We start from the raw sequence: 16,701 nt of genomic DNA on the forward strand, positions 1-16,701 counted from the left end.
TTATACTTCTTATTCTTTGCTTTTGCACTGTTGTCTCATTCTCTATTAAAGCCTAACGCAATGAAATGTATGCATTCTTGTACAAATTTTGTTTTATATACAAAATATACTTCTCCAGTAATCACAATTGGTAACAAAACTGAAAAATTAACTGTGCCACACAGCACCACAAAGCTAACTCAAAGTATTTATTCATCAGCAAACAAACTTGGTGTTCAAAAGGCAATAGCAAAATATCAAAGTCTGAAAAATGAAGACTTGTTTTGTTTTGAAATCAACTGGAAGAAAAATCAATGACCTGTGATACAGGAACCCCTTGCCTGCCTCGAGGGACCTCAGTATCATTGCAATGGATTCCTGAATCATATGTGTGCACATACTTTCTCAATCAACAAGTGCTAACATTACAATGACTACTCTTTTAAAAGATTTGGTTTTTAGCATTTGGCTATATATGTCACAGTGGTTCTCAAAGTGGCTCAGCACTTTGAGAAGTGGTTTGGCTCAGCAGCATTGGTGTGTTAGAAACGAATATTCTCATATCCTACTTCAGATGTACTGTATCAAAACTCTGTGGATGAAGCCCAGTGACATGTGTTTTTACAAAACCACCAGTTGATTCTGATGTACAGTAAAGTTTAAAAACCATAGATTTATAAAAGGGGTAAGAGAAACCTTACTTTGCATCAATGCTAATTACCAAAACTTCTTCTAATGACCTAATTATGGAGTATGGAAATATCTAAAAATGTACTCAATAAGATGTTCCTCACATAATTGTTTATAATTTATCATCAATTGTAATAAAACAATGAATGTACTACAAAAAGAAAAATGACATGGGGAATATTAATGTTTTGCTATTTAACAAAAGGTATTTTTAAGTTGTGAGTTTAAGATTATCCCAATTTTCTCAAAAGTATACAAATGACTACATATAAAGGTCAAGGCTGTTCTTCCAAATAACTGAATTATCTAAAAAGCTTACCTATATCTAAGATCAGAAATGTTTATAGTTTTCTTCTTAACATAAGAGATTTTGTCAAGAGTTTTGTAGCTAACATATATGTATATGTGTGTACACATACATACATGTATGTGTATATAAGCATATACATATATACATATATGTGTTTATATTTGTTTTCAATTGCAAAAGTTTGGAAACTGCACATTTACATAATTCTCCATGCTTTTGCCCATCTGAACAGATACCTCCTGTAGCCTTTTTTTCTGGTTCTAAAATTATGAAAAGTATTTTCACTTAAAATTAACATAAAATTTACTACTCATGCATGCATTACATGTGCCACTGTTTTATATTTAACACCATATGTACTAAATAATAATGTTGGTAACATATTTACAATTGAGCACATATGGAACATAAGAATTTTGTTACAATTACTCTTTATAACTATGTAACTAAAATTATGTTTTATGAGTAAGGTATAACTGAGAAAGAGCATACTAAAAGGAATAAATACCTGAAATTGTTCCTTTATTTTTTCTGGCAAGCCTATGTTTTTCTAAAATCAATGCCAATTTGACTTCACTAAAATTTCTGAAGTTTCCTCCCTATAATTTATTTGGTTTTATTTGTATTTATGCACTCTAGGGAAGAAAAAGGCTTGGCAGAATCCAATATATGGTAATGAAGTCTCAAGGTTTTCTCATTACATTTACTAAAGTAATTTTATCATTATTATATTTTCAGATATTTTCAACTACCAATCTGCTTTTTGCTTAATGAAAGAATTCTTTAGAATTTCAAATGCCCTTTAAATGCCAGTTCTATTTCATGAAACACTACAGTTCAGGATTTTCTGCTCTCCTATCCTTGAATGTATCTTAAGATTGGAAAGAGTGGTCTATCGATGTAACTTCAAATCAATGGATGTTTTGAGGTTCTTCACAAGTAACAAGTTTTGTTTCTAGGTACCAGATGTACAGCTATGTGTTTCTTTTGCAACAAACAAAAGTAGGCTACTGCTTCCAAAACATTAAATAAAAGTGGTTTCCTAGGAGAAATAATAAACTGCTTATGAAACAAAGAACATAGTCAAAATTCAGAGCAATGGTTCAGAGTTTTTCATCTCCACCCTTGACCATTAGACATTCACAATCTCCAGGCTTTTTTTCTAGATAGATAGGTGAAGGGGAAGCAAGAACCTTCTTCACAAGGCAGCAAGAAAAAAAGCGAGCAAGAGCAGGAACAACTACCTTATAAAATCATCAGATCTGGCGAGAACTCACTCACTATCACGAGAACAGCATGGGGAAAACCGCCCCCCATGATCCAATCACCTCCTTCCTTTGACGCATGGGATTACAATTTGAGATGAGATTTGGGTGGGGACACAGAGCCAAACCATATCGACTGGGGTTGACATTAGCACATGAATTCGTATCTAAGAAAAATGGCTACCCCAGAGCCAAAGCAGAGTAAATCATATTTTACAGGTATTAGTTAGAAACACCATGAAGAATATTTAGAATTAGCGTATCTGATGACGAAAAAGGCAGGATCTAAGGTACTTCATTAAATGGAGTTAAGAGTTCAGGCAAGACACAGCAAACATTGGAAGAAACTGAGCCTCTTTTTCTTCACGTTCTTACTGGTGGGTAGCTGGTCTTCCCAGATGGCTGCAGGTGACGACTTAAAAAAAATTATAATATAAAGACTATGGGCCGGGCGCGGTGGCTCAAGCCTGTAATCCCAGCACTTTGGGAGGCCGAGACGGGCGGATCACGAGGTCAGGAGATCGAGACCATCCTGGCGAACACAGTGAAACCCCGTCTCTACTAAAAATACAAAAACTTAGCCGGGCGAGGTGGCGGGCGCCTGTAGTCCCAGCTACTCGGGAGGCTGAGGCAGGAGAACGGCGTGAACCCGGGAGGCGGAGCTTGCAGTGAGCTGAGATCCGGCCACTGCACTCCAGCCTGGGTGACAGAGCGAGACTCCGACTCAAAAAAAAAAAAAAAAAAAAAGACTATGAGTGCTTTTTTCATTTCTTGAATTTGATGTCTTCAATCTTCCTATACCTAAAACATAATTGTTACCTTCTGTAACAGGCTGATAAGTGGGACTTACTTCAAGGAGAAAAAAATATTCACACATTCCAATTATTATGATATTTAAGGGAGCATTTTAACCTCTTTTCAAAGGTTTATCTGGTGCAAATATGAGATTGATTTTACTTCCTCTCTTTATTATAGTCTAGTGTTCATATACTAATCCTTATTATATTGCCATGAAATTACAAAAAGAATATCATAACAATTTTGTGTTTATTCTAAACATTCTCGATAAGCTGTTAGCATTAATGCAGCTGAGGTTTTATTATTTTTCTTCCCAGAAAGAATGGAAATGAGTTTACTTCATATGAGGTGATGGATTCATATAGCTGTTAGGATTAGGTAATATTGAAAACAAGAATTTTTAATAGAAAAAAATTGCTAAATTTTTATTCAGCTGGAATATGTGGACTTCAATTCTGAAGTTGGAATAGTTGGCCTGATTTAGTCTTTTGTGTTAATTGATACAGAATATAGAATGCTATATTCTGTAATCATCCTCTCCAGACCCCACTAGAGTGTATGGCATGTACAATCTCTGACTATTCCTTCTGGAATCTCATACAGAGACTTTGTGATTAAACTTGTTTAGTCTTTTCATTGAAGAATCTTAAAGCATATTTTGAATAATAAATCTGCAAACGTCCTCTTACAGAACCACTCAAATATAGATAAACAGAAACCCAGGATATGCTAATATACCGCAAAAAAATAACTTTTCTTTATTCCTTAATACAAAGTAAAAACAATTAGTTAATTTTAAGTTATTCATGGACTTTGAAATAAGAAACATTTAGGTTTGAGTCCTGGTTCCACCTTTTAACTGTGAGACCTTAGATGGTCTTCTGACTCTTCATTTAAGAAACAGGATAGTAATGACTCTCTTGTTACGTGGCTGGACATCTGGCAAAATCTTTCCCATTCCAAAGGCCAACCCCTTCAAATTAAAATGTGTACAAGTGTATAATACCATTTTCCAAAATGATAAAAATACTGTCCTTCAGTTCAACCCTCTAGTGTTTTTGAGGTATGGGGTAACTGCAACTGACAGTCTTAATGAAACTGGTGAGCGATGGGGTAAGGAAAGAGAGAGTGAGGCTATTAAACAACTTATACTTCAATGTTGAAATTGGAGGTGGGCTATAATATAAGTTTAAACTTGAGTAGAACCCTTTAGAAAAATATTCAATGAGACAAACTCCCTTTTTTATTCAAAGTCGTTGTTTTACTTTGCCACTATAGAAGTCCCCTATAGTTGATAAATATGGGTCTTATTTATAAGGATGTGTCCTTTTAATTTTCCCTAAGGAAAACAAAACAAAACAGAACTTTGCATAGCCCAGGTTACTATCTGATTAATCATTACTGTGTCAGTGGCAAAAATGAAATAAAACAAAATAATGGTCAAAATTGTTCAGAAGATGAAACCTAACCTGAGCTGAATAAATCAAGGATGATGTTGCTGCCTTTTAGGTAAACCAGGCTGATGCTCCCAGGTGCACTGTGGATGGTGGAATTTTCTAACCTAGCCACAGTGAATATGAACCATGTTAAACTAGTCCAGGAAGATACTCTTAAAATCTCTGTAAGAGACTGAATAATAGACAAATTTGTGAATCAGACTGGCCTTTTCTCTCCACAGAATATTGTACACTGTTACACAACTCATCGAAAATACTAATCAACATCTTAAAATCTCCTCTGGGCTTTTCCAAATACTCTTCTTTTTCCCCTTTCACATGGCTGGTAAGAAGGACTCCAAGGCCTAAGGGATGTCAGCGCCACACAGTGTAAATCTTCTGGATCCCAGAAACATGATTTGGTGGAGAGCCATGAGAGAGAGTATGCAGATGAGGTAGACTCTTTTTGGACCTTGACATAAATAACAAATACAATTTTATTGTGTCGAGTCACTGATATTTTGGTTTGCTTTGACAATAGCTTTCTCTGACTAATACATTCTCTCTTAAACCTTAAGATCTTTTTATTTCAAACCATTGGAGGTTTTCCAAAGTCTTGTGGAGTTTCTTTTTCTTTTTTTTCTTTTTTGAGATGGGAGTCTCACTCTTGTTGCCCAGGTTGGAGTGCAGTGGCACGATCTCGGCTCATGGCAACCTCCGCCTCCTGGGTTCAAGTGATTCTCCTACCTCAGCCTCCCGAGTAGCTGGGATTTGCAGGCTCCTGCCACCACGTCCAGCTAAATTTTTTGTATTGTTAGTAGAGACAGGGTTTCACCATGTTGGCCAGGCTGATATTGAACTCCTGACCTCTGGTGATCCACCTGCCTCAGCCTCCCAAAGTGCTGGGATTACAGGCATGAGCCACCGCACCCAGTCTTGTGGAGTTTCATTATCTTCATGCTGTTCATTTTCTGGAATGTCTTTTATCCTTTAATCAACCTTGGGTCTCAAGTCCTCCTATTATTCACGATCTAGATGAAGCTATTTTTTTCCTGTAAAGACATTCTTTATCACCAGCACAACCAACCCCTGGCTTTAATTCTTTACCAGAAACTATAGGTGGCTGCTTTTTGTAACAGTTAAACATTGAGTCTGACAAACGTAATTTAAAATTGTGGCTGCCTACTTTCTGGTTGTGCGTCTGTGGCAAATTTCCCATCCACTATAAACCTGTTTCTTCATCTCTTGAATAGGATGACAGTAGAACTGATGCCGGGCAAGAACCTCCTATCCCCTAGGGAGTTGTGGAAGGTGTGGGTTCTTGATTTCAATAAAAAATTCAAGAGCAAATCACAAGTGCAAAGTGAAAAGTGAAGCTTATTGCAAATACTGCTCTACAGACACAGTGGGGCAATCTGAGAGAGGAGATATGCTGGGAGGGTCTTGGGTTAGCTGTTTTATTGATTGCATTTAATATGTGTAATTAGGGGGAGGGTTATTCATAGGCTTTCAGGGAAAAGAGTTGAGGATTTCCAGGAACCTAGGAAGGACTTTTTTTAATTTTAATTTTTAATTAAATTTTTAATTTTTACCACATACGGCTTCTTCTGGTGGTTGCTATGTCAAACATAAACTGTTACATCATGAAGGGGGTGTGTTTTTTAGTAATGCATTATAATGAGGGTATAATGAGCAGTGGGCTGCTTTTGTTGTCACTTGGCTCTGACTAGTTTAAGCTGATTTATTTACTGTGTCCTCTCTTATCAGATGAGTCTTCTGATTCCTTTTCTTCCAAATCAGTCCTTCTTAATTCCTGACTTAGAACCTACTTTTAGGCTGGGTACAGTGGCTCATGCCTGTAATCCTAGCCCTTTGGAGGCCAAGGCGGGTGGGTCACCTGAGATCAGGAGTTCGAGACCAACCTGGCCAACATGGTGAAACCCCGTCTCTATAAAAAGGACAAAATTTAGTTGGGTATGGTGGCACTTGCCTGTAATCACAGCTACCTGGCAGCCTGAGACAGGAGAATCTCTGGAACCTGGGATGTGGAGGAGGCTGCAATGAGCTGAGAGGGTGCCACTGCACTCCAGTCTGAGCAACAGTGAGACTCCTCAGTCTCACAAAAAAAAAACAAAAAAAAACACATACTTTTAAAAAGGGCCTCACTCATTGTTACTGAATTGAGTATTTCTGCTGCTAACTCGACCACCATCACCCACTACCACCCCATATGGCACATACCTCTGCTTTAGTTCAAACTCACTATATTGCCATCATTTACTGATAGGATCATCACCTTGTCTCTGAGGAATTCCTAGTTTAGAACTAGTGTAGAATTGATATCAGGAGATGTTAGGTTCATGCAGTGATGCATTAAGCATGTGATTCGTAAAACTTAATTGAACTTTCTTTGTCTTTATTTGAACCTAAAGAAACTGAGACTCAAATTTCTGTATTTATGAAGATTTTCTGAGGGTGGGGGCCAGTGAATTGAAGATATTATTAGTTTCCCATTGCTGCTGTGATAAATTAACCAGAACTTAGTGGCTTAAAACAATAGAAATTTATTATTTTACATCTCTAGATGGCAGAAGTCTAAAATGGGTATCACTGGTCTTAAATCAAGGTACTGGCAGGACTGAGTTTCTTCTGGAGGTTCTAAGAAAGAATCCAAATTCTTTTTTTTAGACTGCTTGCATTTCCTGGCTCATGACCCCTTTCCATCTTGAAAGTCAGGAATGATATCACCCTAATGTTTACTTCTGTTGCCACATCTTCCTGGACTGACTCACTTGCCTTTCTCTTTCACTTACAAGGAGTTAATGACTACGTTGTACCCATCCAGATTATCCAGAATAATAATCCCATTCAGGATCCTTTACTGCATCACATTTGCCAAAGTCCCTTTGCAAATATTCACAGGTTCTGGGGATTAGGATGTAGACATCTTTGTGAAGCTGTTATTGTGCCTGCCCCTGGGCAACAGGAGTGAAATCGTAGACATAGTATCCAGTTTGATCAAGATGACTATAGTAATGATAACAAATGTTACTATATATATTATCAATACAGTTACTACTTAAGAGTGGAGATAGATTTCACTCAACTTTGCATTATCACTGCCTGACATGATACCTGAAACTTATCAAGCATGTCCCAAATGGACAAGCTGTATGAATGGATTAATTCATGAGTTTATTTCTTATTTATTGGGATATATTTCTGCCTATATTAGAATAGGATATTTTGTTAAGGTATAGTATACAATTTAGAGATAATTCAAAAATAACAAAGTTTTTACATGAAGTTTAGTAACTCAGTGACTTGAGAATGTTATATGAAATTCTGAATTTCAACCTGGCGCAGTGACTCATGCCTGTAATCCCAGCACTTTGGGAGGCCGAGGTGGGTAGATCACAAGGTCAGGAGTTCGAGACCATCCTGGCCAACATGGTGAAATCCCGTCTCTACTAAAATACAAAAAGGAAGGAAGGAAGGAAGGAAAGGAAGGAAGGAAGGAAGGAAGGAAGGAAGGAAGGAAGGAAGGAAGGAAGGAAGGAAGGAAGGAAGGAAGGAACTCTGAATTTCTGACTATAAAGCATTTCTGGCAGCACTCTTGGTCTCTTCATAGGACACATTCCTAAATTAAAGTGGTCTCATACTAGAATTTTAACATTGGTCAAATTGGAAGTTAAAACATTTAGGCTCATTAAATATAAATTTCAGATTTCTGAAGTTTTATTCATTCAAACTTAGTTTATGCAATAAACTACAAATCAGGGTCAATAATATTTTAAAAATTAAAAGACAGAGTATTTAAAACCCACCTGAGTACCTCTAAAATCTTTGAACAAATAAACATAAGTTGAAAAAAAAAGTAAGTCTTCTCTTGCCTGACCTAAGTGGCTAAACCGAAATAGAATAGATTTCTGAAAAAGTCATAAAGCCAAAATGTGACATTTTAATGATTCATGGTAGGCAAACTTTAGACTTCTCTTAGTCTATGATAATTACTATGTAATGAAAATACTGAAAGTGTTAATGAATATAATGTGATAATCATTATAAAATGTACACATATATTATCACACCGTACTTCTTGAATATATATCATTTGTATTGTTCAATTAGTCCTCCATAAAGCTGGAAATAAAAGAGAAATTATCCAAGACTAAATCAAATCAGTAAAAAATAGTAAAATAGTAAAAAGGCCAATTATTGTTGTAGTGATATGTCTATTATTACTGACAAAAAGGAATTTAATTCTAATTATCACAATAAAAAAGAAAAAATAAAATATATATTAATATTTCCCGAGGTGGACACTCTTTCAAAAGAAAACTAAGGTGGTTTTCAAATAGATGTTTTCTGGCTGGGCGCAGTGGCTCATGCTTATAATCCCAGCACTTTTGGGAGGCTGAGGCGGTTGGATCGTTTGAGGTCTGGAGATCGAGACCAGCCTGGCCAACATGGCAAAACCCCATCTCTATTAAAATAAAAAATAATTGGCCAGGCATGGTGGCACACGCCTGTAATCCCAGCTACTGGGGAGGCTGAAGCCGGAGAACTGCTTGAACCCAGGAGGCAGAGGTTGCATTGAGCCAAGACTGTGCCACTGCACTCCAGCCTGAGTGACAGAGGGAGACTCCACCTCAAAAAAAAAAAAAAAGTTTTTTTTTTCCCCTCTTTTGTATTCTTCCTTTGTGCACTTACTAAGAATTTACATCTTGGCAACAATAGTAGATGAGTAAGAGAAAGGAAAAGAAAAACAATTGACTTCAGCCTCTGGCAGTTTACAACTTAATTTAGGAGCTAAACCAGCAGCAAGTAACATGGCCAGAGACCAGTTTCAAACACATGTATTGCTATGGTTGTGGCTGAGGGTAGCGGGTGGGGTGTATCATAGGTAAAGTATGCATTATGCCATGTATATTTGTCTGCAAGTGTATAAATAGACATATACAAAGAGTAAAGGTATGCAAATACGTGTATATAGCAAGAACATTTACATCAACAAATGTACTCATTTACTATTTGTCTGGAATCTTTTTGGGCTCAGTAGGAAAACACTAGAAAGATGCAATCTTTGCCCTTAATTTTAAAAAATTATTTCTTAATAAAGTAAAAAGTATAAACAGTTACATATGGAATTGAGGAGTTTGATAAATGGGTATACACAAAAACCAATATTCTAGTCCACTTATAGAACTTTTCCGTTACTCCAGAAAATTTCTTTTGCTCTATTTGAAGCTGATCCTCCTCCTCCAGAGGAAGCCACTGTTTTGACTTTCATCCTCATAGATTAATTTTGTCTGTTCTGTAATCATAGATTAAAAAATAGTATAGTATATAATCTTTTGTGTCAGACTAAAACATAATGTTTCAGAGCTTTATCCATGTTGCTCCCTATATTAGTAGTTCATTCTCTTTCATTTCCGAGTACTGTTTCATCCAGTAGGTAAAAGTACAGTTTGCTTATCTATAAAAGCACATATTTGTTTATGGATAGTTGTGGCTGCTTTCTTCCGTCCAGTTTTTGCCCCTTATGGATTCTTCCATAAATGTTTTTGTGATCACCCATTTTTATTTATTTTGGGTAAACATCTAGGAGTGGAACTGCTGGGTCATAAGGTAGGTTTAACTTTATAGGAAACTGCCAACCATCTTGAGGAAGAGAGCACTAACATTGCCTGAGTACTTAGTAGGTAACAGACAGTACACTAGTTGTTCATTGATCATCTCATCTAAACTTTTAAGGTTGTGAGCCAAATACTATTTATCCATGATTTGCAGAAGTGTAAGTCAAAGTTGTGAGAAGTTAGAAAGTGTGCCCTGAGGTACACTGTTTGTAAGTGTTGCTGTAAGTATTTAAATCCAGGTCTCCTTGCATATGAGTTAAAGCTTGGACTAGGGGAGATAAACAGACTCAGTTCTTACCCCACAGGTCCTCATGAATTTCAAAAGTTTTAATTAAGACCAGTGATAAAACTTCAGTTGTTCTTAGTATAAGAAAGTTTTTTTGTTTTTTTTTTTTTAATCTAGAGAAATATTTCCATTTCTTCCAAGTTACTCTTGACTAGTGACATGCTAAAGCCAGAGGAAGTGGATGCTGTAATATTATTATATTCTGCAGCCAGCGGAGGCAGCTTGCCAGTCTCTCCTTTGCTATTTTGCACAGGCCAGTACACATCTCTACCACCCTACAATTAACCTATCTGAATTAGGCTTCCAATTACTATCTAAGGAAGCTGGTGGTACCCTTTGGGCATTCTCCATAAGGGGCTGCGTTAAGCATACTATTTACATGTAAATGGCCTCCTTTTCTCCTTCTTCTCAGCCTGCTAATAAATATTCTATATTGCTTCAGTGTGCTGTGTTACATACACACTTTGAATAGGAAAATGATGGGATGAAGATGAAAAATTAAAGCCAAACTACACTTTAAAAATAGCCCTTGGAGTCCGGGCGCAGTGCCTCATGCCTGTAATCTCAGCAGTTTGGGAGGCCGAGGCAGTTGGGTCACTTGAGGTCAGGAGTTCCAGACCAGCCTGGCCAACATGGTGAGACTCTGTCTCTACTAAAAATACAAAAATTAGCTGGGTGTGGTGGCGTGCGCCTGTAATTCTAGCTACTAGAAAGGCAGAGGCTGGAGAATCACTTGAACCTGGGAGGTGGAGGTTGCAATGAGCTGAGATGGCGCCACTGCACTCCAGCCTGGGCGACAGAGCAAGACTCTGTCTCAGGAAATAAACAAATAAACAAACAAACCCCTTGGAGATAGCCATGTATCTTTTTCTTTCCATTTATTCCATTTTTCAATGTTAATTTCAGTGCTTAGCAAGTTGGGCAGGCACTGTAGAAGCATTGGTGATGATCGAGAACATGAGGCCTGCTTTCAGGGAGTTTATAGGATGCTGAGGAAGCCGGTCACCAAATTAATGTTTACACAAATACTTTTTTTTTTTTTAAGTTTTGGAATTTTGAATTGTGGTACGCACGGGGAAAGATAACCATGGTAGCCTTGAGGGCATTTCATATGGAAGTTTGACAAGGCAGGTAACTACTTAAGCTGTCAGAATAATAATACTAATCAATGTTAGTTAGCTATTGAGTGCTTACTACATGCCAGGCAGAGCCCTGAACGTCTCACTCTTAAGTGTATTATCTTCACAGCATTGTGAGGTTGATACTGTTATTATACCCATTTTGCAGATAAAGTTGAGGAGCCAGGGTTCAAACCCAAGCTGTCTGATTCTGAAATGTGCCAACTTACACACTGAATAACCACACAGCTCTGATTGCTGTTTCTTTTGCTCTCCAAAATTTACTTCTTGTTTTAAAGTATATTTTTCATATTTTTAAGTTGGCTTAATTTCTACTTTATTAAAGCACTTAATTGATTCCTTGATCCAAGCCCATATTAAAATATTTATTATGTATACAAATGGTTGCTTTATTAGCAGGCAAAGGTGAAAGTTTTTATTTGTGTTCTTTATTTACTGATACATACTAAATGTACATATTTGGCGGGTACATGTGATAGATGAAATAAGCACCAGGATCAAAGTAAGGATCAAATAAGCACCAGGAACCATATGAGAAACATTCTCCCAACACTTCTCTGAATATCTTTAGGCATTCCCGTAGCATGGGTGAGAAATGTAGGTAAAGCGAAGCTTAGTGGCTTGTCCCCAGTCACACAGGTAGGAAGCCGAGAGGAGCTAGAAGTGGAAGCCAGCTTTGCCGATTTTGCCACAAACACTGGGCTGTCTCTCTGATTTTATTACAAGAAAATGACTGGTCTTGAAATAAGGCTGTGCATAAATTAGGATTTAGTTGCATTTCTACTTCTTGGGTATCCCCCAAAATGCCTAGCATAGTCTCATCTCATCTTATAAAATAAATATATTCTGGTTATATAAATAATATGGCTCAAGAAAATCCTTCCCATTTCATTATTGGTCATACATTCACCAGTCAGTATTCTGATGATTTTTTTTTTTTTTCTGTTATTTTGGTATTGAAAATGAGTTGTCCTGAGTGTCTAAAAGACATATCTTCGCGAAGGCCCGCGGCGGGTGTTGACGCGATGTGATTTCTGCCCAGTGCTCTGAATGTCAAAGTGAAGAAATTCAATGAAGCGCGGGTAAACGGCGGGAGTAACTATGACTCTCTTAAGGTAGCCAAATGCCTCGTCATCTAATTAGTGACGCGCATGAATGGATGAACGAGATTCCCACTGTCCCTACCTACTATCCAGCGAAACCACAGCCAAGGGAACGGGCTTGGCGGAATCAGCGGGGAAAGAAGACCCTGTTGAGCTTGACTCTAGTCTGGCACGGTGAAGAGACATGAGAGGTGTAGAATAAGTGGGAGGCCCCCGGCGCCCCTCCGTCCCCGCGAGGGGGCGGGGCGGGGTCCGCCGGCCTTGCAGACAAAGAAGGCCATTACATAATGGTCAAGGGATCAATTCAACAGGAAGAGCTAACTATCCTAAATATATATGCACCCAATACAGGAGCACCCAGATTCATAAAGCAAGTCCTTAGAGACTTACAAAGAGACTTAGACTCCCATACAATAATAATGGGAGACTTCAACACTCCACTGTCAACATTAGACAGATCAACGAGACAGAAAGTTAACAAGGATGTCCAGGAATTGAACTCATCTCTGCAGCAAGCAGACCTAATAGACATCTATAGAACTCTCCACCCCAAATCAACAGAATATACATTCTTCTCAGCACCACATCGTACTTACTCCAAAATTGACCACATAATTGGAAGTAAAGCACTCCTCAGCAAATGTACAAGAACAGAAATTATAACAAACTGTCTCTCAGACCACAGTGCAATCAAACTAGAACTCAGGACTAAGAAACTCAATCAAAACCGCTCAACTACATGGAAACTGAACAACCTGCTCCTGAATGACTACTGGGTACATAACGAAATGAAGGCAGAAATAAAGATGTTCTTTGAAACCAATGAGAACAAAGATACAACATACCAGAATCTCTGGGACACATTTAAAGCAGTGTGCAGAGGGAAATTTATAGCACTAAATGCCCACAAGAGAAAGCAGGAAAGATCAAAAATTGACACTCTAACATCGCAATTAAAAGAACTAGAGAAGCAAGAGCAAACACATTCCAAAGCTAGCAGAAGGCAAGAAATAACTAAGATCAGAGCAGAACTGAAGGAGATAGAGACACAAAAAACCCTCCAAAAAATCAATGAATCCAGGAGTTGGTTTTTTGAAAAGATCAACAAAATTGACAGACCACTAGCAAGACTAATAAAGAAGAAAAGAGAGAAGAATCAAATCGACGCAATTAAAAATTATAAAGGGGATATCACCACCGACCCCACAGAAATACAAACTACCATCAGAGAATACTATAAACACCTCTACGCAAATAAACTGGAAAACCTAGAAGAAATGGATAATTTCCTGGACACTTACACTCTTCCAAGACTAAACCAGGAAGAAGTTGAATCCCTGAATAGACCAATAGTAGGCTCTGAAATTGAGGCAATAATTAATAGCCTACCAACCAAAAAAAGTCCAGGACCAGATGGATTCACAGCTGAATTCTACCAGAGGTATAAGGAGGAGTTGGTACCATTCCTTCTGAAACTATTCCAATCAATAGAAAAAGAAGGAATCCTCCCTAACTCATTTTATGAGGCCAACATCATCCTGATACCAAAGCCTGGCAGAGACACAACAAAAAAAGAGAATTTTAGACCAATATCCCTGATGAACATCGATGCAAAAATCCTCAATAAAATACTGGCAAACCGGATTCAACAACACATCAAAAAGCTTATCCACCATGATCAAGTGGGCTTCATCCCTGGGATGCAAGGCTGGTTCAACATTCGCAAATCAATAAACATAATCCAGCATATAAACAGAACCAAAGACAAGAACCACATGATTATCTCAATAGATGCAGAAAAGGCTTTTGACAAAATTCAACAGCCCTTCATGCTAAAAACGCTCAATAAATTCGGTATTGATGGAACGTACCTCAAAATAATAAGAGCTATTTATGACAAACCCACAGCCAATATCATACTGAATGGGCAAAAACTGGAAACATTCCCTTTGAAAACTGGCACAAGACAGGGATGCCCTCTCTCACCACTCCTATTCAACATAGTGTTGGAAGTTCTGGCTAGGGCAATTAGGCAAGAGAAAGAAATCAGGGGTATTCAGTTAGGAAAAGAAGAAGTCAAATTGTCCCTGTTTGCAGATGACATGATTGTATATTTAGAAAACCCCATTGTCTCAGCCCAAAATCTCCTTAAGCTGATAAGCAACTTCAGCAAAGTCTCAGGATACAAAATTAATGTGCAAAAATCACAAGCATTCTTATACACCAATAACAGACAAACACAGAGCCAAATCATGAATGAACTTCCATTCACAATTGCTTCAAAGAGAATCAAATACCTAGGAATCCAACTTACAAGGGATGTAAAGGACCTCTTCAAGGAGAACTACAAACCACTGCTCAGTGAAATAAAAGAGGACACAAACAAATGGAAGAACATACCATGCTCATGGATAGGAAGAATCAATATCGTGAAAATGGCCATACTGCCCAAGGTAATTTATAGATTCAATGCCATCCCCATCAAGCTACCAATGAGTTTCTTCACAGAATTGGAAAAAACTGCTTTAAAGTTCATATGGAACCAAAAAAGAGCCCGCATCTCCAAGACAATCCTAAGTCAAAAGAACAAAGCTGGAGGCATCACGCTACCTGACTTCAAACTATACTACAAGGCTACAGTAACCAAAACAGCATGGTACTGGTACCAAAACAGAGATATAGACCAATGGAACAGAACAGAGTCCTCAGAAATAATACCACACATCTACAGCCATCTGATCTTTGACAAACCTGAGAGAAACAAGAAATGGGGAAAGGATTCCCTATTTAATAAATGGTGCTGGGAAAATTGGCTAGCCATAAGTAGAAAGCTGAAACTGGATCCTTTCCTTACTCCTTATACGAAAATTAATTCAAGATGGATTAGAGACTTAAATGTTAGACCTAATACCATAAAAATCCTAGAGGAAAACCTAGGTAGTACCATTCAGGACATAGGCATGGGCAAAGACTTCATGTCTAAAACACCAAAAGCAACGGCAGCAAAAGCTAAAATTGACAAATGGGATCTAATTAAACTAAAGAGCTTCTGCACAGCAAAAGAAACTACCATCAGAGTGAACAGGCAACCTACAGAATGGGAGAAAATTTTTGCAATCTACTCATCTGACAAAGGGCTAATATCCAGAACCTACAAAGAACTCCAACAAATTTACAAGAAAAAAACAAACAACCCCATCAAAAAGTGGGCAAAGGATATGAACAGACATTTCTCAAAAGAGGACATTCATACAGCCAACAGACATATGAAAAAATGCTCATCATCACTGGCCATCAGAGAAATGCAAATCAAAACCACAATGAGATACCATCTCACACCAGTTAGAATGGCGATCATTAAAAAGTCAGGAAACAACAGGTGCTGGAGAGGATGTGGAGAAATAGGAACACTTTTACACTGTTGGTGGGATTGTAAACTAGTTCAACCATTATGGAAAACAGTATGGCGATTCCTCAAGGATCTAGAACTAGATGTACCATATGACCCAGCCATCCCATTACTGGGGATATACCCAAAGGATTATAAATTATGCTGCTATAAAGACACATGCACACGTATGTTTATTGCAGCACTATTCACAATAGCAAAGACTTGGAATCAACCCAATTGTCCATCAGTGACAGATTGGATTAAGAAAATGTGGCACATATACACCATGGAATACTATGCAGCCATAAAAAAGGATGAGTTTGCGTCCTTTGTAGGGACATGGATGCAGCTGGAAACCATCATTCTTAGCAAACTATCACAAGAACAGAAAACCAAACACCGCATGTTCTCACTCATAGGTGGGAACTGAACAACGAGATCACTTGGACTCAGGAAGGGGAACATCACACACCGGGGCCTATCATGGGGAGGGGGGAGGGGGGAGGGATTGCATTGGGAGTTATACCTGATGTAAATGACGAGTTGATGGGTGCAGCAGACTAACATGGCACAAGTATACATATGTAACAAACCTGCATGTTATGCACATGTACCCTACAACTTAAAGTATAATAATAATAAATAAATTAAAAAAAAAAAAAAAA

General features: G+C 37.8%; 1 long non-coding RNA gene across 2 annotated transcripts in view; it reads right to left on the reverse strand.

The window, feature by feature from the left end:
• The window catches only part of LOC103880484, a 190,096-nt gene that overhangs the window by 5,774 nt on the left and 167,621 nt on the right, over positions 1-16,701 (reverse strand). The gene's annotated exons all lie outside the window — the stretch shown is intronic.

This window comes from Papio anubis, chromosome 18 (genome assembly GCF_008728515.1).
Source record: "Papio anubis isolate 15944 chromosome 18, Panubis1.0, whole genome shotgun sequence".
Classification (NCBI taxonomy): Eukaryota; Metazoa; Chordata; class Mammalia; order Primates; family Cercopithecidae; genus Papio; species Papio anubis.